Genomic DNA, 22736 nt, shown 5'->3' on the forward strand with positions numbered 1-22736 from the left:
TTGATATAATTATCCCTCATATGTGGATTCTTCAAACTTATATAGCCCATAAGGGAAAATAAAGATAAAACACTAATGTAATTATTGTGATGAATAAATCCTAACACCTATGAATAGTTTACAAATATTCACTTTGCTCCATACCAACCTAGTAATTTGAAGTTAAATTTAGATGGGTATTGTTCTTTTTAAACTAAATTTTCCATTTATTTAATTTTAAAAATATACTCCAGGGACCCCCCTGGTGGTGCAGTGGTTAAGAATCCACCTGCCAGTGCAGGGGATACGGGTTCGATCCCTGGTCCGGGAAAATCCCACATGCCACAGAACAACTAAGCCTGTGTGCCACAACTACTGAAGCCCACGCGTCTAGAACCCGTGCTCTGCAACAAGAGAAGCCACTGCAATTAGAAGCCCGCGCACCACAATGAAGAGTAGATCGCCTCGCCGCAACTAGAGAAAGCCTGCACGTAGCAACGAAGACCCAACGCAGCCAAAAATAAATAAATAAATACATTTAAAACAAAATACAATTGAATCAACATTTTTTAAAAAATATATATATATATATATACTCCAGTAAGAACCATAAGTGAAAACTAACTTGCAACTACTCAGTATATTTCTTTTAACATCTTTATTGGAGTATAACTGCTTTACAATGGTGTGTTAGTTTCTGCTTTATAACAAAGTGAATCAGCTATACATATACATATATCCCCATATCTCCTCCCTCTTGCATCTCCCTCCCACCCTCCCTATCCCACCCCTCTAGGTGGTCACAAAGCACCGAGCTGATCTCCCTGTGCTATGCGGTTGCTTCCCACTAGCTATCGGATTTTACATTTGGTAGTGTATATATGTCCATGCCACTCTCTCACTTCGTCCCAGCTCACCCTTCCCCCTCCTCGTGTCCTCAAGTCCATTCTCTACATCTGTGCCTTTATTCCTGTCCTACCCCTAGGTTCTTCAGAACCATTTTTTTTTTAGATTCCATATATATGTCTTAGCATATGGTATTTTTCTCTTTCTGACTTACTTCACTCTGTATAACAGACTCTAGGTCCATCCACCTCACTACAAATAACTCAATTTCGTTTCTTTTTATGGCTGAGTAATATTCCATTGTATATATCTGCCACATCTTCTTTATCCATTCATCTGTTGATGGACACTTAGGTTGCTTCCATGTCCTGGCTATTGTAAATAGAGCTGCAATGAACATTTTGGTACATGACTCTTTTTGAATTATGGTTTTCTCAGGGTATATGCCCAGTACTGGGATTGCTGGGTCGTATGGTAGTTCTATTTTTAGTTTTTTAAGGAACCTCCATACTGTTCTCCATAGTGGCTCTATCAATTTACATTCCCACCAACAGTGCAAGAGGGTTCCCTTTCTCCACACTTTCTCCAGCATTTATTGTTTGTAGATTTCTGATGATGGCCATTCTGACTGGTGTGAGGTGATACCTCATTGTAGTTTTGATTTGAATTTCTCTAATGATTAGTGATGTTGAGCATTCATTCATGTGTTTGTTGGCAATCTGTATATCTTTTTTGGAGAAATACCTAATTAGGTCTTCTGCCCATTTTTGGATTGAGTTGTTTTTTTTTTTGATATTGAGCTGCATGAGCTGCTTGTACATTTTGGAGGTTAATTCTTTGTCAGTTGCTTCGTTTGCAGATATTTTCTCCCATTCTGAAGGCTGTCTTTTCGTCTTGTTTATGTTTTCCTTTGCTGTGCAAAAGCTTTTAAGTTTCATTAGGTCCCATTTGTTTATTTTTGTTTTTATTTCCTTTTCTCTAGGAGGTGGTCCAAAAAGGATCTTGCTGTGATTTATGTCATAGAGTGTTCTGCCTATGTTTTCCTCTAAGAGTTTTATAGTGTCTGGCCTTACATTTAGGTCTTTAATCCATTTTGAGTTTATTTTTGTGCATGGTGATAGGGAGTGTTCTAATTTCATTCTTTTACACATAGCTGTCCAGTTTTCCCAGCACCAGTTACTGAAGAGGCTGTATTTTCTCCATTGTATATTCTTGCCTCCTTTATCAAAGACAAGGTGACCATATGTGCATGGGTTTATCTCTGGGCTTTCTATCTTGTTCCATTGATCTACATTTCTGCTTTCATGCCAGTGCCATACTGTCTTGATTACTGTAGCTCTGTAGTATAGTCTCTGTATAAGACCCTTGATGGATAGAGTAATCTTGGTTGTAGGTTTTTCCCTTTCATCACTTTAAATATGTCCTGCCACTCCCTTCTGGCTTGCAGAGTTTCTGCTGAAAGATCAGCTGGTAACCTTAAGGGGATTTCCTTGTATGTTATTTGTTGTTTTTCCCTTGTTTTTAGTATTTTTTCTTTGTATTTAATTTTTGATAGTTTGATTAATATGTCTTGGCGTGTTTCTCCTTGGATTTATCCTGTATGGGACTCTCCATGCTTCCTGGATTTGACTGACTGTTTCCTTTCCCATATTAGGGAAGTTTTCAACTATGATCTCTTCAAATATTTTCTCAGTGTCTTTCTTTTTCTCTTCTTCTGGGACCCCTATCATTCGAATGTTGGTGCTGTTAATGTTGTCCCAGAGGTCTCTGACACTGTTCTCAATTCTTTTCATTCCTTTTTCTTTATTCTGCTCTGCAGTAGTTATTTCCATTATTTTATCTTCCAGGTCACTTATCCGTTCTTCTGCCTCAGTTATTCTGCTACTGATTCCTTCTAGAGACTTTTTAATTTCATTTATTGTGTTGTTCATCATTGTTTGTTTGCTCTTTAGTTCTTCTAGGTCCTTGTTAAACGCTTCTTGTATTTTCTCCATTCTATTTCCAAGATTTGGGATCATCTTTACTATCATTATTCTGAATTCTTTTTCAGGTAGACTGCTTATTTCCTCTTCATTTGTTAGGTCTGGTGGGTTTTTACCTTGCTCCTTCATCTGCTGTGTGTTCCTCTGTCTTCTCATTTTGCTTAACTTACTGTGTTTGGGGTCTCCTTTTCACAGGCTGCAGGTTCATAGTTCCTGTTGTTTTTGGTGTCTGCCCCCAGTGTGTGAGGTTGGTTCAGTGGGTTGTGTAGGCTTCCCGGTGGAGGGGACTAGTGCCTGCGTTCCAGTTGATGAGGCTGGATCTTGTCTTTCTGGTGGGCAGGACTGCGTCCAGTGGTGTGTTTTGGGGGTGTCTGTGACCTTGTTATGATTTTAGGCAGCCTCTCTGCTAATGGGTGGGGTTGTGTTCCTGTCTTGCTAGTTGTTTGGCATAGAGCCGGGTAGCTGGAAACACAGCCCATGCTCACTGCCAGAGTAACTCCACCTACTATCAGGACAAAAATGCTCCCAGAGACTGAACATGTTTCAAAACGGGTAAACATTCTTCAATAGTCGTTTTTAGTGTCTTTTTCTACCTAATCTCTCTCCCCATTTCAGGAGAGCTTAGGAAAATGTATCTCTGAGGCATTTGCATGTTTGTTCACTCTAGATCCTGTCAAAGTGACAGGAGCAGCCAGTATTAATTTGAACTGGTCTTATGAAGACATATTTTCTCCCTGCTTTTGGCTTAGAAAAGCACTACTTTCCTTTAGTGGATGCATGATGTGTTAAATAACCTATAGCAGATGGTGTAATAACATCAGCCTCACTTGAAGAATTCTGCACGTGTTAAAAAAGTCATCATAAAGGCATTTGCTCTCATGCTTCCTTCCCATCTACTCTAGCCAATGGCTAACAGAGTCTCCTCAGGGCTCTGAAGTCAGTGGCTATTGACATTCCTCAGTCAACCGAAATGTCACCCATGATTGGAATGAACACTGTTTAAAGACAAGAAACGTGAAGTTCATCTCCCAGGAGAAAGTCGTTATTGACATTTCTTTCTGGATTGGCTTCTCCTTGCAGGTCCAAGAGTGCTCTCAAAATGTTCTTCCCATGACCCTTCTCAGTGCCCAAGTATATGGCTTAAAGGACCATCCAGCCTCCATCTGAACGAACTTCCAATATATGGCAGGGAAGTGTTGAAAGATTTTCCTCAGAGACATGGCTTAAGGACATGAATCAGTGAGTATGTATGACTTGGAGAACTGCACCTAAAATATGCCCCCACTGGGATGGCATAATTTATTTTTATAATTAACTGTAATAATTATCTATATTCATAGCTTTGTGAAATTATTAAAAGTTGCATTTAGTGGCTATCTCATGATTTAGTAAGAAAGGTCTTTTATTAACTTAATTTAATTTTCATCATTATTCTAAAAGCCACAGAGCAACCAGCCTAGAATCAGTACATGTCTGACCAAAATCGTTAGGTCAGCACAATCAATTTTCATCTTGATCTCAATCTAATGGGAAATGATACTGAGTGTAACATTCCATCTGATGTTAAGAGGGAGTCTGTGCACTGAACGTAACCCATCTGTCTGAAAGCCTCCAGTCTCCACAGCAAAGATCATGATGGGCGCTCAGAACTCTGGAAAACTCTCATGCCCAACACGCAGAGCCTGGCCGAAATTAAACACCTGGACACCATTAACTGACCATAGGACAGTCACATCACGCCAGTTTCAGGATACCCAGGCCATTTCTGCTTCCCAAGACTCTAATCACCAGATGGCTCTTTCCTTCGTTGTCTTCTCCTCTAACTTCCCAAAGCTTCTCCCCATCCTCACACTCTGCAATGACCTTGCTTCTGATTTCACTGTTAATTGAAGCAATTTGAAGAAAACTCCACGAAGTCCCATCATCACATCCAATCACCCTCCTGCATTCAGGCCCAGATCCTCTGCTCTTGCTCCTGTTTCTGTGCTTTTCCCATATCCCTAAAGTCAGCCAACCAACATATATGCCGAATCCCTTTCTCATTTACCCAAGATTATCACTCTAGCGTTTCTCCCCTCTTTCTCTTGCATCATCAATTCATCACTCTCACTGATTTTTCCCATTAGCATACAAAATACTATTATTCTTTCACTGTAAAATAAAAAAAAGAACCCTCTCACGATCCCCCTTTACCCTCCAGCTACTGCCCATTTCTTTCCTCCCCTTTATACCACATTGCTTCAATTGGTTGTCGAACTTGTTGCCTCTAATTCTCCTGTTTGCTCTTAAGCCTACTGTAATCAGGCTTTTGCTCCTAAAACTTCACAAAAACAAACGTACTTATTACTGTCACCTGTGTTCTATTCTATTGCCCAGATCTTTGGGGATCATCCTTACCAATAAATGAGCCATTTCTGTGACTTGAGAAAAACTGAAAGAATCCATCACGCATCTTGATAAACTGAAAATTACGTTCCTGGATCCTCTGCTCTACCTATGATGCAAGATCTTTCTTCAATTGCAATCTCCTGAACAAACATATTACACAGATTAGCAGGTATATAGGTCAATGAATATCACCCTGAATAACAGAAAATTGAATTTACTTCATTCTGTGCCTCTTAGTGCAAATATACAATGAAGGGATTGGTGGGGCATGTCAGTCAGCCTACATGTTGGCATGTAAACCTCTTCCTGCCATATGGGGCAGTCGTGAAAAAGGCAACATTAATTTATGTGAACAGATTTGTGTCATTGTCTCTCTAAGGAAAAAGGGTCAGAAAAAAATACTGTGTTTGTTCAAAAATATTCCCCTCCCCTAGCCAGGCCTATAATTGACTACATTGCTAAGCATTCATCTTTAAGGGTTAAAACATTGCTGTCCAATAAGATAATCAGTTACCTAGCCAACACATTAACAGAGAGTTTTTTAAGGTAATTAATAAGCGACTGACACCCATTAATACATATCAGAGAGTGGGGCTCAGAGGAGGAAAAAAGAGTTTGGGAGAGAGGAAAAACCCTAGTGGGATGAGGCCATGGTAAGGAGTGAGGGGGAAATTGTCACTTGGCAAGAAGGTTCGGCTGGCCATGGCATCTGAGGAGCACACACCATCAAGGGATGTGAAGAAAAAAACATAGAAAGAAGGGGTAGAAGGATATCTGACGCTCTCAGCCTTCTTCACACTTTTGCCCAAGAGTAATCCCGCCTTTAAGATGCTTGACCTTCCATTTTTGCCTCTGTCATAGTTTTAAACTCCAAAGAGATTAAGTTCTGATAGAAATTCTAGTCCCCAGAACCCTTGCAATGCCTTTTTTGAAAAAACATGAAGTAGATTATATTTGTTGACTCAAGATCGGCTTCCAAACATCCTCTTCCCATTTAATTGGGACCAACCCTGGAACAGGACAGAGAGTTATCTTCTCAGGACTGCAGTTCCCACCCTGAACCCCAGTAGAAGGGGTAGAGCTGGGATCTTAGAATGTTAAAGCCAGAGGGAAATTTAGCAATTACTGTCTCGGACCAACCACCTCCCCATGCGGACAACAAGATGGATGGCCAAAGAGATGGAGAGATTTTTCCAGAGTTTTAAAACTCAACTCTCACAAAAGGTGTTCCTGGGGAATTTTCTTGGCTCAGAGACCCCAGGAAAAGATTATGAGACAAGAACTTATGTACAAATGATAGAGCAAAGTAATGTTCCCAGGAGAAGTGGTGAGGTTAGTAACTAAGGTCTGGCTGGTGAGGGGCAGGAAGCATCAGAATCTCCCAGAGCCTTCTGACTCTCTATACATGTGCAGGCAAAGCAGCTCCAGAAGTCCACAGCCAGCGGGCTGAAGGCAACCTGAAGGAACAGGCCGTTAGAAGCAAAAGCTCACAGGAGCTGAGGCCAGTGCACTCAGAAGGAAAAATGATCCCAGAGAGCCGGGCAAAGCATCAACAATGTCTGCTCTAGGCGTTGTCTTCAACTCCACAAGTGTCATCCTCAGCCTATCACAACTGGATGGGAAGGTATCTTCCCCTTTTGTACCTTCATAGGGCTTTTGCAATTACCTTCTAGTATTCTGCATTTAAGATATCATACTCAGATTTCATCTTGGTCATTTTATTTCCCTGCTGTGGCTCCCTGTTGCTTAGAGATTCAAGTCCAAACACTTCAGCCGGATATTCAAGGTCCCCAAAAATATCCTAAACTCCACTTAAAGCCTACCTTCCACAAATGAGGAAAAATGTTGTTTTTGAAGCAAAGCGTTAGCCATCTCTCTTACATTTAACCTTTCTACCTCCATCCTTTTCTCAAACCAAGCAACCTCCCAGCACTGCCTAATCAGCAAATCTCCATCAATCTAAATCAATCTCGCAAAATCTCACTTGAGAGTAGGTATTTTGCATAATCCTTTCTGATCACATTTACTTGAAATAATACCTCCCTCCTCTGAGTTACCATTACTAGTTTTGTCTGAACTATGCATTTGGCAACACTATTCTGTGATATCTTTCCTTTGGAGTTCTTTAGCAATTTTATTTTTAATTAATAGACGTTTATCTTTTAGAGTATTTTTAGGTTTACAGAAAAAATGCGCAGAAAGTAGAGAGTTCTCGTATGTTCCCTGTCTTATCTGCCTTCAGTTTCCCTTATTATTAACATCTAGCATTTGTGTGGTATTACATTTGTCACAACTGTGGAACCAGTAATGATCCATAACTATTTGTTTACATTAGGTTTCACTCTTTGTGCTGTCCAGTTCTATGAATTTTGACAATTGCATAATGTCATGTGTCCACCATTATATTTTCATACAGAAGAGTTTCACGGCCCTAAAAATCTCCTGTGCTTCACCTGTTCACCACTCCCCACCCTCTCCCTGAACTCCTGGCAACCACTGATCTTTTTACTGTTTCCGTAGTTTTGCCTTTTCAAGAAATGTCTTCTTCAGCTATTTTTAAATATCTCACTACTGCTCAAAAGTTCATGCACTTGTGCCTTACCTCCCCAAACAGATGGGAAATTTCTCCTTATATTCCCATTAGCATTTACTAGAGAAAGAATCATATACCTGTAGACCTTAGTAAGTATGCATTGATTTTATTTGAATGAACTTGGAATCGTCTTCCTTTTTTCTTTAGGAAAGTTATTAAAATACCTAAATCTTGAAGTGGAGAATTGGCTTCTAGTATGAGGCAGAAAAAAGGTTGTTAAAGATTAAGAAAAGTAATCCTACCAAAGAAAATCAGCTCAAAAAAAAAAAAAAAAAAAAATAGTCAGATGTAAATAAATACACTAAAGCCAATATATTTCCCAGATGACAGAAATAAATTGATTCAAAATATAATGGGAAAAAATGTGAATAATATTAATAAGAAATGTCAATATCTTAAGAAAACTGTAACTGATATTTTATGGGGAGACATGAAAAAAAAGATTTAAATAATGATGAGTAAGCCATATTCATGGATGGAAAGATTCAGCAATATAAAGAAGTCAATAATTCCAAAACTAGCTTATGACTTACTTGTTAGTACTTGGCAACATACTTCTCAAGTTCATCTGAAAAAAGAAATGATATGAATACCCAAAAGAGACTGTTAAAGAAAAACAAGGAGGATCTTCCCTGACAGGTATGAAAACATATTAATGATAAAGGTAAAAATTTTAGAATCTAAAATGACTGTAGCCTTTAAGTTTTCTAAATGTGTCAAAAGCTAAAATATGTTTCATAATTTTTTAAATCATAAAGGAAATTAATGCATAGCCTAAAGAGAAGAGATAGAATCTAGAAAATAGAAATAAAGAATCATGGAGTAAATAAAGGATACTTACTAACAGATATATTAATACTAAGACTAGGGTATAGTGATTAAAACCCTTTATGAAGAGGATTATTAAATACTTTGATTTTTTTGCATTGCTGTGCAAAAAAAATCACTAAAAGTCTTCAGTAAAACATGTACATAGACCCATACAATCATGCCACAAGGAAAGAATCCCAAAGACTTGAGGAACAGATGATGTATCAGCCATGTTTCAGTGCAGGAAACAGTAAACACTTTGGATATTTCTAGAAGAAGGGAATTTAAGAAAGAATATTAGATGCCTTTAAAATCTTAGGAATGGCTGAAGAAATGGGAATCAGGAAGCTACAATAAGTCTTTCACCTTGAAGGTCATGTACTAGTGTAACCAGGCCCCAAATTCTACTCTGCTGAGAACTTTGCTGCTAACATCATAAGTGCCTGACACCCATGAAGCTGGCGACTAGACCATGGAATGTGGCTCTCCCAACACCCACACATGCTGGAGGCCAAAAGTCCACCAGCCCCGCTACAGAAAGGTGGTATCAGCTCCCATTTTCACCTTTCAAAACTCATGCTTGGGGCTTCCCTGGTGGCGCAGTGGTTGAGAATCTGCCTGCCAATGCAGGGGACACGGGCTCGAGCCCTGGTCTGGGAAGATCCCACATGCCGCGGAGCAGCTGGGCCCGTGAGCCACGATTACTGAGCCTGTGCGTCTGGAGCCTGTGCTCTGCAACAAGAGAGGCTGCAATAGTGAGAGGCCTGCGCACTGCGATGAAGAGTGGCCCCCGCTTGCCGCAACTAGAGAAAGCCCTCGCACAGAAACGAAGACCCAACACAGCCAAAAATAAATTAATTTTTAAAAAAAACAAAAAAAATCTCATGCTTGAATATCTAACTGGTACAACCCAATTCACATTTAGGAACGAGGGAAAAAGACAGATTTTAGCTTCCTAACCACTCTGAACAGATGAAGGGTAAAACGGAGATTGCAAGAGTCTCTGTAAGCATACAAGACATGCAAGCTAGAGAAGAAATATGAATGGTACATTTTTATGGAAAAAGAATGTTCAATTTTACTTCTCATTAAAGAAATATAAATTAAAACCAAAATAAAGTATGATCTTCTAACATTTTAATGATAGATTCTGAGAAGAGTACAGTGAGATGAAAATTCTCATGCACTACAAAAGAAGAGTAAATAGATACAATCTACCTGGACAGCAATTTGGCAGTAGGCACCTAGATCCTTAAACATGATTCCATCCTTTGACACAGTAACCTACATTAAGGAATCTATCAAGAAATAATGTGGTCTCCAATTTGTAATTGGAAATATTAATGAACACGATTCCATCCTTTGACACAGTAATCTACATTTAGGAATCTATCAAGAAATAATGTGGTCTCCAATTTGTAATCGGAAATATTGGCAATCAGAGAAAATAGGCAGCTACATTTATAAATGTGAAAGATTAAAAAATAACTAGTGCCCAACAGAAAGGGAAATATTTAAATAAGTTGTATTACCTCTATGCAACAGATTCTTATAAAGCTTTGTAATGACAGTGGAAAATGCTCCTATTAAGTAAAAACAAGTAGGACATGAAATTATTTATAAAATATGGAGCTAACTTTTCTAACTATTTACAAACTTGATGTAACAGAGAGAAGGGACTGGAAGAAAACACATAAACATGCTAACACTCTATCTCTGATGGAGGAGGGATGGGGATGATCAAACTTAATCTTCATCTTGTCAGCGTTCTGCATTTTCCAAATATTCTACAGTGAAACTACATTTTCTTTAGCACTATTGAAAACAAACCAAAAATTATCATTAAAAAAAGAAAGTAATCGTTAAAGAAAATTAAATTTTTTTCTCTTTGTCTCTAGTTTGAAAATGTTCAAATATTTTTTTTTAAGTAGATTAAGGATTTCCTCTCAATTTACAATTAAGACTTAACATGCCCTTGACTTTGGGAAGCTGCATTTTTAACATGTCACAAAGGGCTAGGTGGGGCAAGAGGGGACTGAAAGTGGGCAAAAATACTGCATAAAGTTCACAGCTGTGAGGGACTTCCCTGGTGACACAGTGGTTAAGAATCCGCCTGCCAATGCAGGGGACACGGGGACAAGCCCTGGTCCGGGAAGATCCCACATGCTGCGGAGCAACTAAGCCCGTGCGCCACAGCTACTGAGCCTGTGCTCTAGAGCCCACGAGCCACAACTAATGAGCCCGCACAACAACTACTGAAGCCCACACGCCTAGAGCCCGTGCTCCGCAACAAGAGAAACCACCGCAATGAGAAGCCCACGCACCACAATGAAGAGTAGCCCCCGCTCACCACAATGAGAGAAAGCCCGCACGCAGCAACAAAGACCCAACGCAGCCAAAAATAAATAAATAAATAAATTTATTTTTTTTTTAAAAGTTCACAGCTGTGAGACTTCCCAGCCTCCTCACCTAAGACTGCGGTCAGCAAACCCACTGGACACATTTGTTTTCACATCTATTTCACCAGTTTAAATCCTGCAAAGAATTGAGAATCTCAGAAGAAAAATTAATGAGAGTTCTCCACTTGTAAGATAATATTTGCCTCTTACAGTGAAATCTCATGAAAATATGAATCTACCAGATGTCACATTTTGTGTGACCTCCTGAAGAAACAAGTTTTAGAAAATGGTGACTATGAATCCTTCCAGTTTCAGAGCCAATTTCACAAGAACTGAGTGGATCCAGGGTGGTCAGATGAGAACCATGAAAAAAAGTGAATAAAGAGTACTGCTTTATGCAAAAAGAATGTCAACACTAGAAGCGCTCCAGTCAACCCCGCCCCCCATGGTTATCCAGGGCCACTTCCTTCTTCCCCACAGGCCTCTTCACTCTTCAAGTGTCCACAGCGCCCTCTGCTGTTCTGGATCTCCCCTGCCCCACACCAACAAGTAACCCCACAGACCGACTCCCCAATTTCTGTCTCTTCACAACTCATCAGGCAAACAGTATCCAGCTGGCTTCCTTCAGCTTTCCAAGTGTGTGCTGTGGTGTGGGCTCCTCATCCAGGAAATCGCAAGGAAACTTTGTCTTCAACCGTATCTTCATCTAAACCCAAGGTCTTGATTGCCTTTTCCAGACCATTTCTAGGTTTCTGGCCTCCTTTTGTTACTTACATGGCAATTAATTCACATAACCAAAAGTTATATCCTATTAGTTTCATTTTTTGTCATTTTGTTAAGCATCTTTTAAGAACTGCCTGTGTTATATATTCCAGAGAATCCTGGCTTTAGCTGAGGCAAAGTTCCAATAAACACATGGACTGGACTTTGTTATCAACCTAGGAACAAGATGCTAGAGCATGTGCTCTAACATTGGCCCTGGCGTAGGTTCTGCTTGGGAGGCTGAGGAGTGTGTGTAGTTTGGCTGACAGTTTTGTGTCTCATAAAAAGCTGAGATGCTTGTTCCCATGTATAGTACTACAACTGTAAAAACAAAATGCAGTTTTCCAAAACTCCATTTTTCTCATTTTCTAACGTACTCTTGAATTAAACCATCATAGTTTATCGATCAGAATTGCTCTGCCTGCTTATGTACAATTGTAACTACATATTGCTTCACTAATGGAACCTAAAACGATGGTGTAGTCTCATTGGAACAAAAGTACCCTCGTTGTGTGAATTTTACCTCAATAATAAGTCTCTGTGCACCAAATTGATTAGATTTCTTGTAAAAGACTAGCTGCCGTTGCAAATTCAAGATAATAGATGGCTGACATGTGACACTAATAGTAGCCAATAAAACAGCTACAGGAAAATTTTCCCAAATGCTTTGTAAATTGATTATCTATAATATCCTATGATAAACTGACCTATAATGTCATCTGATGGCTATTTATTTAGGCAGAAATTCAGTCTAGGGAATTTGAGAAAGAAAATCCCAGCACTGCAGTGATGATAGTGATACATTTTACAGCCTTCTGGAATAGCAGATATTAGTGTGATTTACTTTGTCTTTGCCCATTTGCCCTAAAACAAGACTTCTACTAGTATTAGTCTGGCCAAGAGATAAAGCTATTCTGAGTAGCAATTTGATAGGTTCTCTAGCGGCGCCTCAAAAATAAAATCAGCTTACTGACTGCCCTATTTCATTAACAGGACTAGCATTAGCCCAGGCTTCCAGGGTCAAAATGAGTTATCTTCAAGCTGTCCTCTTCAGGTACCTCACAGTACAGTTATCACCAAGACCTGTTCTTTCCTCTCACTGTCTCTCTCACATAGCCCTTCCTTTGAAGCCTCGCAACCTACATACAGTTTCAGTCATTATTCCTCATTCTCCATACTGCAGCCCTCCTTCACTTGGCCTGTCTGCCTCTAGATTTCCCCTCCATTCTGCCTTATGAATCCCACACGAATCTTCTGTGAGGGGTCATTCCCCTGTTCGTAATGCTTCCATGAGTATCTCTTGCCAAGAACAGCAGTTTTCCTATTGTTTTTCCACTTTGACATGTGTTCCTGCCATACAAGCTGGAGCGTAAGTAGGATATGTAGTCTGTCTCCAGGCACCCAGCTCTTTACGAACTATCTTCTCTCTGTGCCTCCAGCCAGACCTGGTTCCTCGCCCTGTGCGTTCCTATTTTGTTTCATTCACTTTAACCGCATCATTCATATATATCGAAAATATCTGTATATGTATTATAGTAGGCAGATTTAGAAAATGTCCTCCAATGATTCCTGCTTCCTGATATTCATGACTTTAATTCCCTTTCCTTGAGTGTGGGCTAGACATAGTGACTTGCTTCTAATAACAGAATACATCAAAAGCTTGACTCAGTTATAAAAGACTGTGACCACTGTCTTGCTGGCAGGCTCTCTCTATTGCCTCCTCAGCTTGCACACTTTGATGGAGTAGGACATCCCAATGAAGAAGGCAGGGCACTGTGGGTGGCCTGAGTCTAAACTCCAGCAAGGAACTGAATGAAGCCTTCAATCCAAAGCCCCGAAAGAACTGAATTCTGCCAACAACCATGTGAGTGAGCTTGGAAGTGGACCCTTCTTCCCAAGTCAAGCCTTCAGATGCCACCAAGCTTTGGCTGACACCTTGATTTCAGCCTTGTGTGGGACCCTGAAGCTTAGGACCCAGCTAAACTATGCCTGGATTCCTGACCCACAGAAACTGAGATAACTGTTTTAAGCTGCTAGGTTTCAGGATAAGTTGTTGCACGGAAATAAATAAAATACATGTATCTTACCTCACCTGCTTAACTGCGGCCTCCCCCAGGCAGAAACTGAATGGTAAAGCAAGGTGTGAGCACGGTACCCAGGGTAAATGTTAATGCACAGTAAATGCTAATGTGCGTTAAATGCTAATTGGCACGGTGATTGAACAAATGATTTTACTAAGCCAATTTTCCCAATTGTTTTAGAAAGTAAATATCATTTAACTCTTTCTAAACCTGTGAATTACATATAAAGTTTATAACTATCCTTTAATGTCTGACTCTATATTTTGACTTTTGCCTGTCTCTCTACTCCTCTGGATTTCTTTTTCTGTTTTTAGCAGAGATGTGTTCAGGTCATCTTACCATCTATTTAACTAAGGGAATGCATAATTCACAGAATGGTAAACAATACCAAACTTACATTCATTTTTGAAAGATTATACCAAACAAGTACAAGTTTCTTTGATAAAATAAATGTGCTTAAATGGTAAAAGGAATAGAGATGTCATCTATATCAGTTGGGAGGCTTTGAGGTGCAAATAACAACAACAACAAAGAAATAGAACCTGTGATTCACAACAAGGATGTATTTATTTCATACGTTATAAGTCTGTTGGCTTCAGGATTGAAAATGTAAGTAGGTCATCAAGGACCCAATATTTTCCCATCTTTCTACCCTGCTCTACTCAGAATAGCTCACTCATGGTTGCAAGGTGGCTGCCACTATTCCAGTAATCACATCCAGACCCAAGAGTATCCAGTGGAAGAAAAGCATAATCTCTTCCTGTGTGTCTCTTTTTTAACCACAAAGAAACCATCCCCAGAAGCATCCAACAGACTTCCCTCTGCATCTCAGTGACCAAAATTGGGTCACATAACATGTTCTAAATTAAACCCTGCTGAGGGAACTCAGATCGCCATCATCACTAGGGAAGGGCTAGACTCCTAAAGAAAATTGGGATTTCAACCAGCAATAAAGAAGGGAGATGTCTGTTTACACCCACAAGAGATGACATAAAGTAGTGCATAATTCATCACAAAAATGTGCTTATATGGATGCAGCAAAAGAGGCAACTATTATCACCTTGAGTGGTTTGGTATTATGATAAAAGACTCATAAATCAGGATTAAAACCATTATCCATCTACAAAAGTTGTCAACCTTTTAATAATCTTATTAAACTTTGCAACTATAGTAACTACCATCAGTTCTCTTCTTAGTCATTTAGTTCTTATTTGTGAACAATATTATGGTCTTAAATTAATTTTTTTCCAAACACCATACTAATGGATTTATAAAAATTCATAAGGTTGTAATCAATTTTGAAACTTATCTTTTCCCAGGAACCCAGGGTGACAGATAAATTACTCTCCTGTTGATTACATATGCTCTTAATTACCTAGGCTTATACCTGGTTCAAACAAAAGAACAGAACAGGCTTCCAGAAACCAATGGTGCAGCTAAAAGCCTTCTGGGAGAGGAAATACACACTGGGATCAGATAAGTAGTCAAGTTCATTAACTTGTCTAGTTGCTATACTGAGAGGCAGTAGATCACGGTTGTTAAGGATGCAGAATTTGGAATCAGATCTAGATTTAAATCTCAACCCCACATCGTGTTAAGGATACATGGTCTAACCTCTGTAAGCCAAAATTTCTCCATCTTTAAAGTGAGGGTCATCAAACCAACCTCATGGGGTTAGTATGAAAGTTAAATTAAGGGACTTCCCTGGCCAAAAAAAAATAAGTTAAATTAAATAATGTCTGCAAAACACTTAACAGTAAGTTAGGGTGGGGCTTCCGTAGAGAAAGGCAAACACACACCTACACATACACACACACACACACACACACGCACGCACACACAAACACAAAGCCAGAGTGATTGCAGCAGCAGTGGTTCCCCTCAGAGGGGAAGCGGCAGCAGTGAGGAAGTAGGATGTGTAGGTTGGAGCCAAGGAACTGCAGGTATCCACTGGTGAACTTATAAGAGATTAAACAATTTAACTGCTGTTTTGACCAATTTTACCAGATGATTCAATTTAGTCAAGCTACAGCTTAGTCTTTCTTTTCCGATTGAACTGGCCAACTGTTTATTTAAACTTACTGTATTAACTGGTTCTTTTACAATTTGCACAGATTCAGCCTATGAGGATTAAGAAGTGTAAGGGGGAGAACACTTTTAAGGCTTCTGAATGTTCCTCAGACTTTTCAAGTCCCTCACACTCAGGGAAAGATTTTGTTCTCCCTGAGCTCTTAACTCCTTCTGCTGCTATACTTCTTTTATTACTCGAGATAAACTTAAAGAAAATTGGTGAAATGGCTATCCTTGAATTCCCAACAAGTCAATGACAAAGTGAGAGGTCTGAACCTGTTCCAAGGAAACTGTCCTGGTTAAAATCAAGTGAAAGGTTAGTATTTCATTCAATGTTTTCACATTTATTACCCCGTTTTCCTTCTCAACATAAAATGCATTTGAAGACAACAAAATATTCAACTTATGTTCTTATTTTATCACCTCAGAAAACCTATTTTGGGAAAAATAAGTGCTCCCTATGATTTATAATTAAGCATAGTTTATTTTCATAAAATAAGGTATATATTTCAGCTTGCTTATGAACCTAATTTAGATTAGTAGCTTATAACCAACACAAGAGTGATAGAAGTTGGAATTAAATATCTTACCTGGAGTGTTTTTATATACTGGTTCTATATATTGAATGTATGTTTTATTCTGTTTTCTTAATCTCCTTGCCTACAAAAGCTTTAAAACTGCATCCGCAAAATTGGATATAATGTAAACCAAAGATTTTGATGACAGACCTTACTAATTCTCTGCAGGTACACAGATGGCTTAGCCCTCAAAACATAATTCTTTTAATATATATAATTGAGATGGCAAAATAAAAACAAGTCAGCCACTGAAATCTTGATGAGATTAGAAGAAGGGTCAATTCGATTCTGTACATCAACAAGTAAAGAGGGTCAACTGTTTACATGTTTGGTACAAATAAGAGAAATGCGGACTAACAAGTCATGCACCTGTAAACTTTTTCCTTCTTTTAGGTGCTGGTACTTCGCCACCTTAATTGTTTTGTGTTTCCTGTCTAGAAGGAACAGCCATCAGAGACAAGCCTTTCTTAATGTTCTGAATAGGATCAATTGCATTTCCGCTCAATAAATAAATAAAGGAATAATTTGCCAGTGAATGGCACCTGCAGGCTAGAACTCTTCCTTGTATAGTATAAAGCTTGCTGCAGAATTCAAATCATCTTAAATCTTAGTGTCGCAGTATCTGTGATCTTAAGAAAACTTTCATTTTCTTAAATCTTAACCTCAGAAGTTAATTCCTTCTTGTTGTCCCAGACAACAGCCAAAGCAGACTAAATCGCGTAGTACACAAATTGAGTATAATGCCTGATGTTTCAGAAAGTGTAGGAGAATCCCTAAGGGGTAACTCAAGTCTTCACTTCTTGCATGTTATATGCCAGTAACCAGATTAAATCTCAAAGAGAAACCTTGTTTTGGTATAAATGTTCACCTCAATATCTGTTACATTTGTGTCAAAGCTACCTCTTTCCATTTTGTTTTTGAGACAACCTGAAATTTTTGTAATGGCTTCCATCATTGAACAAATAATTTAGAGAGCCTAGTATGTGACAGGCAATATTGTAGGAGCTGAAGAAACACGCCAGAGAAGGCCCTTATTCTTACAGAGATCATATCCTACAGAGAAGAAGACAGGCAGTAAACAAGTAAATAAATAAGGGAGCCAATTTCTGGAGGTGGTAAGTGCTATGCAGAGAACAAAACAGCGCAGTGACAGAGGAGAGTTGGGGGAAGTGCTTTTGATTGGGCTGCAGAGCTAAGACTTAGATGATGATGAAGGAGCTGGCCCATCAAAGACCAAGAGGAGGAATATCTCACGCAGATGGAAGGGCCCAAGGTAGGAATGTGGTGTCTGCTGGAGGAAAGCTGGAAGGAAAGCCAGTGTGCCCAGAGCACAGTGCGGAAGCTAGGGCAAGAGACTGGAAAGGTGCTCAAGCTTCATAATCTTCAATCCCCAGCTCCACGGAAATCAGAATTCCAACAGCATTGCTGTAGTGCCATAGCAGCATTCACTGAATGCAGTGGGTGGCTCTTATAGATTGAATTGTGTCCCCCCACCCCAGATTCATATACTGAAGCCCTAACCCCCAGAATGACCATTTGGAGATAGGGCCTCTAAGGAGATAACTAAAGTTAAATGAGGTCCTAATTCAATACGACCAGTGTCCTTATAAAAAGAGGAAGAGACAACAGAGAGCTCTCTCTCCCTCTCTCTCTCCCTCTTTCCCTCTCTCACTCTTCCCCACATCCCTTCTCTCTCTGGCTGCCTGCAGGTACACAGAGAAAAAAGGCCATGTGAGGAGATGGAGAAAAGGCACCTGTCTGCAAGCCAGAAGGAGAGGCCTCACCAGAAACATAGCCTGCTGGCACCTTGGTCTTAAAAGTCCAGCCTCTAGAACTGTGAGAGAATAAATTTCTGTTGTAAAAGCCATCCGGTCCACGATATTCTGTCGTGGCAGCTCAACACTAACACAGATACTATATTTCAAACAAATTTCACAGAAGAGATATTTTTCCCCAGATTTATCCAGAAACACACTTGATTCTCTTAGAACCAAATGATTTTAGTGACAGAAGGATCCTTAGCATACTCTCAGTTGACTCATTTTACAAACGAAGAAAGCGAAGATTTAAAATGAAATGATTAAAAGTAGGTCAAATTATTTTCCCTCATGTTACCACAAAACCCCCATGGTCCACCTGTGCTGCTGGTTTGTTACCAGCTATGTTCTGACCTCTGATATAGCCTTTCTCCAAGACAACAAAACAAATCATGAATTCAGGGAAAAACTAAACTGCACAATCACCTTGACAGAAAAAAAAAAAAAAATGATAACCAAACTAAATTTAAAAGGGTAATAGCAGACTAAAAAATTGCACTATATACAACATATTAAAGTCTCTTTAACATATAGAAAATATAAATATATAGAAAACAGAAAAACTTCAATCATTAAAGGAAGAAAAGATATTACAGATATTCAAATACAAATAGAAAATATGCATGTGTGTGTATATATATATATATATATATATATATATATATATATATATATATAAAGATACTTCTCCAAAATGAAGAAATGAAAAATTAAAACAAATTCAAGAAATCATTTATGCTGATAATAGTAGCAACAATTTTAGAACACAGTGGTATGATTTTGGTGAAACTGATACAGTGAATCAATGCTGGTGAAATGAATTAAGACAGTCCCTTCGTGGAAAACAAAATTACAAGTAGCAGAAGCCTTAAAGATGTTTGTAACCTGAGTTAAATTATTTTTCCTTAGAATTTCAATAGAAGCAAAATGATAAAAGCACACAGCTCATCACAGAATTATCTGTTAAATTAAAAAAAAATACCTAAACCTACCGACATTCTTAATATTACACAAATGTTTTCAGGAAATGATTATACATCAGAATGATAAAATATTATATGGTCACTGAAGGTTATAACTTTAAGGCTTTTCAAGAAACTTGGAAACAATATAGCATGGTTGAAAACACAAATGCTGAAATCAGATGAACCAGGACAAGAACTGAATTGTCTCTGCCACACACAAATTATGTGAACTAAATTTGCTCAACTGTAAAATGAAAGTAACAGGGGCACAGTGCACATTAATTGAACCCTTGGTGTGGCAAGTAATGTCCTAGGCGTATCACAGTCGACCCTCATTATTCAGGAGATTCCATATTTACAATCCTCCTGTTCCAGAGCATTTATGTGTAGTCCCAACATTAGCACTCCGGTGTTTTCAAGATCATTCGCAGACACCCGCAGAGCAGCGAAAATGTAAGGTCCCTGAAATTTGCGGTTCAGCCTTCCTGTTCGGCTCTGATACAGAGTAAGCAGAGGATGGAGATGATGAGGGGGCAGTGCGGGGTGGGCAAGAAGCTTGGGCTCTGGGGCCAGTGGGAGGGATTTGAGTCTCAGTTGTAGCAACTGTTAGTGGGGTGACCTCAGGTAAGTCCAGGCAAGTCATTTAGATCTGGACCATTTTCTCTTTTGAAAATTCTTTTTAAAATATAGAATCTACCAAGATAAGTTGTTTTTAGGATTTAAGATCATATATATATAATATATGATCTATGTGAGAGAAGTGTGTGTGTGTGTGTGTGTGTTTACATATTTCCCCTAGTGGGGATGGTTCAATATTCACGAATTTAGTGCTCCTGGGACTTTATAGGATCTAATTACGACAAATAACGGGAGTCAGATGTTTGTGTATTGACTCCTGTAATCCTCTAACAAATCCTCTAAAACAACATTGAGATAAAAACTGGAGGAAACAGCTACCTCCCCAAAGGCTGCGGGTAGGTAAGAGGTTCAATGACTGAAGTGGGCACCTAGGAGCTGGAGGAGAGCCCTTGGAGTAGGTGCTCAGCAGGCGCTGCCACCCAGGTGCTAATGCCTCTGTTCACCTAAGGCAGGTACCGGGGATGGCAACAGACGGAGGCTGGGGAATTACCACTGTTGGAATTAACTGCCACTACTGTGGCCATACTGTCAACAGAAGAAAATAAGAAATCCCTTCTTCTTTTCCGTCAGTTCCAACTGCCCTCCAGTTTTCCTACTGGCAGAACCTCTAAGCAAACTGGCAAAGGAGTCTGGGAAATGCAATCTGCAGAATCCCAGCTCCAGAATCTCAGAGAAGAGTAAAAAGGTAGGCGTGGAGCTGAACGATTTATGAGTACATTTATTAGCATGGGTTCCTCAGAAACCAGAGCCCGAAGCAAAACCTGATGTGCTGCTATGTTCTTACAACATTCAATCCTAGGAAACCACGAAGGAGGGAAAAGGAGGATAAGGCAGGACAAGAGGGAGAGGAAATAGCAGTGTGTCAGCAAGCTGGCCACCACTTGGGATCATGTGCAACAGGTCGCTCCATCTCCTGCAACTATCTTCCAAGAAGCCTATGAACTGCTGGGTCTCAGAAGGGAAAAAGGAGTAGAATTTATCTGCTTTCTCCTCTCCTGCATCGGTTAAGTATTGGCCACATGAGCGCAAACTCCCCCCATTCCATGTTGCCCAAGCACGGGGCAGAGTGGGCCTTGCAGAGTCTCATTCCTCAAGGGTGTAAAATATTAATAAACAGAAACCTAAATTAAATAGAGTTGGAAGGCCAGAAGGGGGCGCTCTTGTGCCCTGCAAATGCCGCCCGGCCCAACAGGAAGAAGAAAGACTCCTCTTATTTCCTGACAACAACGCAGCCAAGGGAAAGCCATGGACTCTTTGTTTACTAGAGCCCTCCCACCTTTCTTTCCCCCTCAATAAAAGAGTTTTCCTTTTCTTGCCATGTGGGACTTGTGCACTATGGTTGCAAATGCTGAATTGCAATTCTCTACTGATCCCAAATAAACCCATTTTTTGCTGGATAACTAACGGGCCATTTATTTGTTTTCAGTTAACAAGGGCAAAAGGGAAAAACCAAGGCTGGAGGGGGCAGGTGGATGGTGCAGGGAAGGGAAAAGGCACCACTGGGTTGCACTCAAGCCAAATCACGTGCTTTAGATGTGGCTGTGTAGAGTCACACACTGTAGCCTTACAGTAGCTGGGGTAAACCGAGTGGCCAGAGGCTCAGAAGACAGTTGAAGAACCCAAGGTGGTGCAGAAGAAGTATCTGATGTAGTCAGTGACAAGGAGGGGGATTCACACAGGTGTATGCACTGCAGCATTTGGGTATATCCAACGGCAGGTAGGGCTAGAGGATGCATATAATTCACAATCCAAACCAGACTTTTGGCTAAGCTGGACAGAGCTCAGGGATAATTGCCATAAACCAGGGTTGCCCCAGAAAAACTGGAAAGTCTGATTTCTCTAGGTATAGCTAGCAGCACAACGTAAAAACTGCATTTTTGTTTAGATGAGGCATAGGAAACGTTTTTAAATAAGCATATTATTTTTTCTATGAATTTTTAAATTTTGTTTTAACATTAAGCTTAATTTTGAAAAATAATCATTAGGCAGATAAAATTATGGAGATGATAGGCCACATTTATACTATTCTGTATTTCTGGACAACCTTGGCCCTTACATTAGGAACAATACAAATGTTTTCCGGCTGTGAGTATAATTCACCTTCTCTCACCTCCTAGTGATCCTGCCTCTTAGTTCTTATTGTACCGAAGTGATAGCTGTTTCTGAATCAGCCAAAGAGAAAACGAGCATCTCTGTTCAAAGCGTTCCTCTTAAAAACATTCACTTGTTTGCCTTCGCTAAGTACTACTAAGCACAAATGATCCCAAGCAGAGAGCCTCACAGTGCAAAACGCGTGTCTAATGTTAAGGGGGAAAAAGTATTCTGACACCTGTTAAGATGGTCGGGAAGATCTTCTCGGGACCATTGCAATGGGGTTATTGCCACGGAGGAGAGAGATTAGGCTCAACTCTGACTGCGACAAGGACAAGTGGGGATACACAGCCAGGGAGCAGAGTGAAGGGGTCAGTGGATGGAAAATCACAAAGAGAAGACATCAAAAGTAGGGAAATTTTTGCTAAATTTACTTAAACACTGTTCTTGCTGAGAACAGACCAGTGTGACCAGATAGCAAAGGTGATCAGAAAGCAAGGGAAGGGGTACTCTCTTCAAACTGACTCAGCCGGATTCCTGCTAAGATCTGTCCTGGAAAGGACAGACGTGGAAATCCAAGGTCAAGATCCAGTCAAGAATGCTTAGAGGAGACCAACTGAAGCTTAGTCGAGGAAAGAGTCCTTGTCACTAAGAAGGTAATTAATGGAGAGAAGCAACATGGAAAACCCTCCTCCCCGTGTACTACAGGCATGGGTCCTAGTATCCACTTTCACTA

This window comes from Eschrichtius robustus, chromosome 18 (assembly GCF_028021215.1).
Source record: "Eschrichtius robustus isolate mEscRob2 chromosome 18, mEscRob2.pri, whole genome shotgun sequence".
Lineage (NCBI taxonomy): Eukaryota > Metazoa > Chordata > Mammalia > Artiodactyla > Eschrichtiidae > Eschrichtius > Eschrichtius robustus.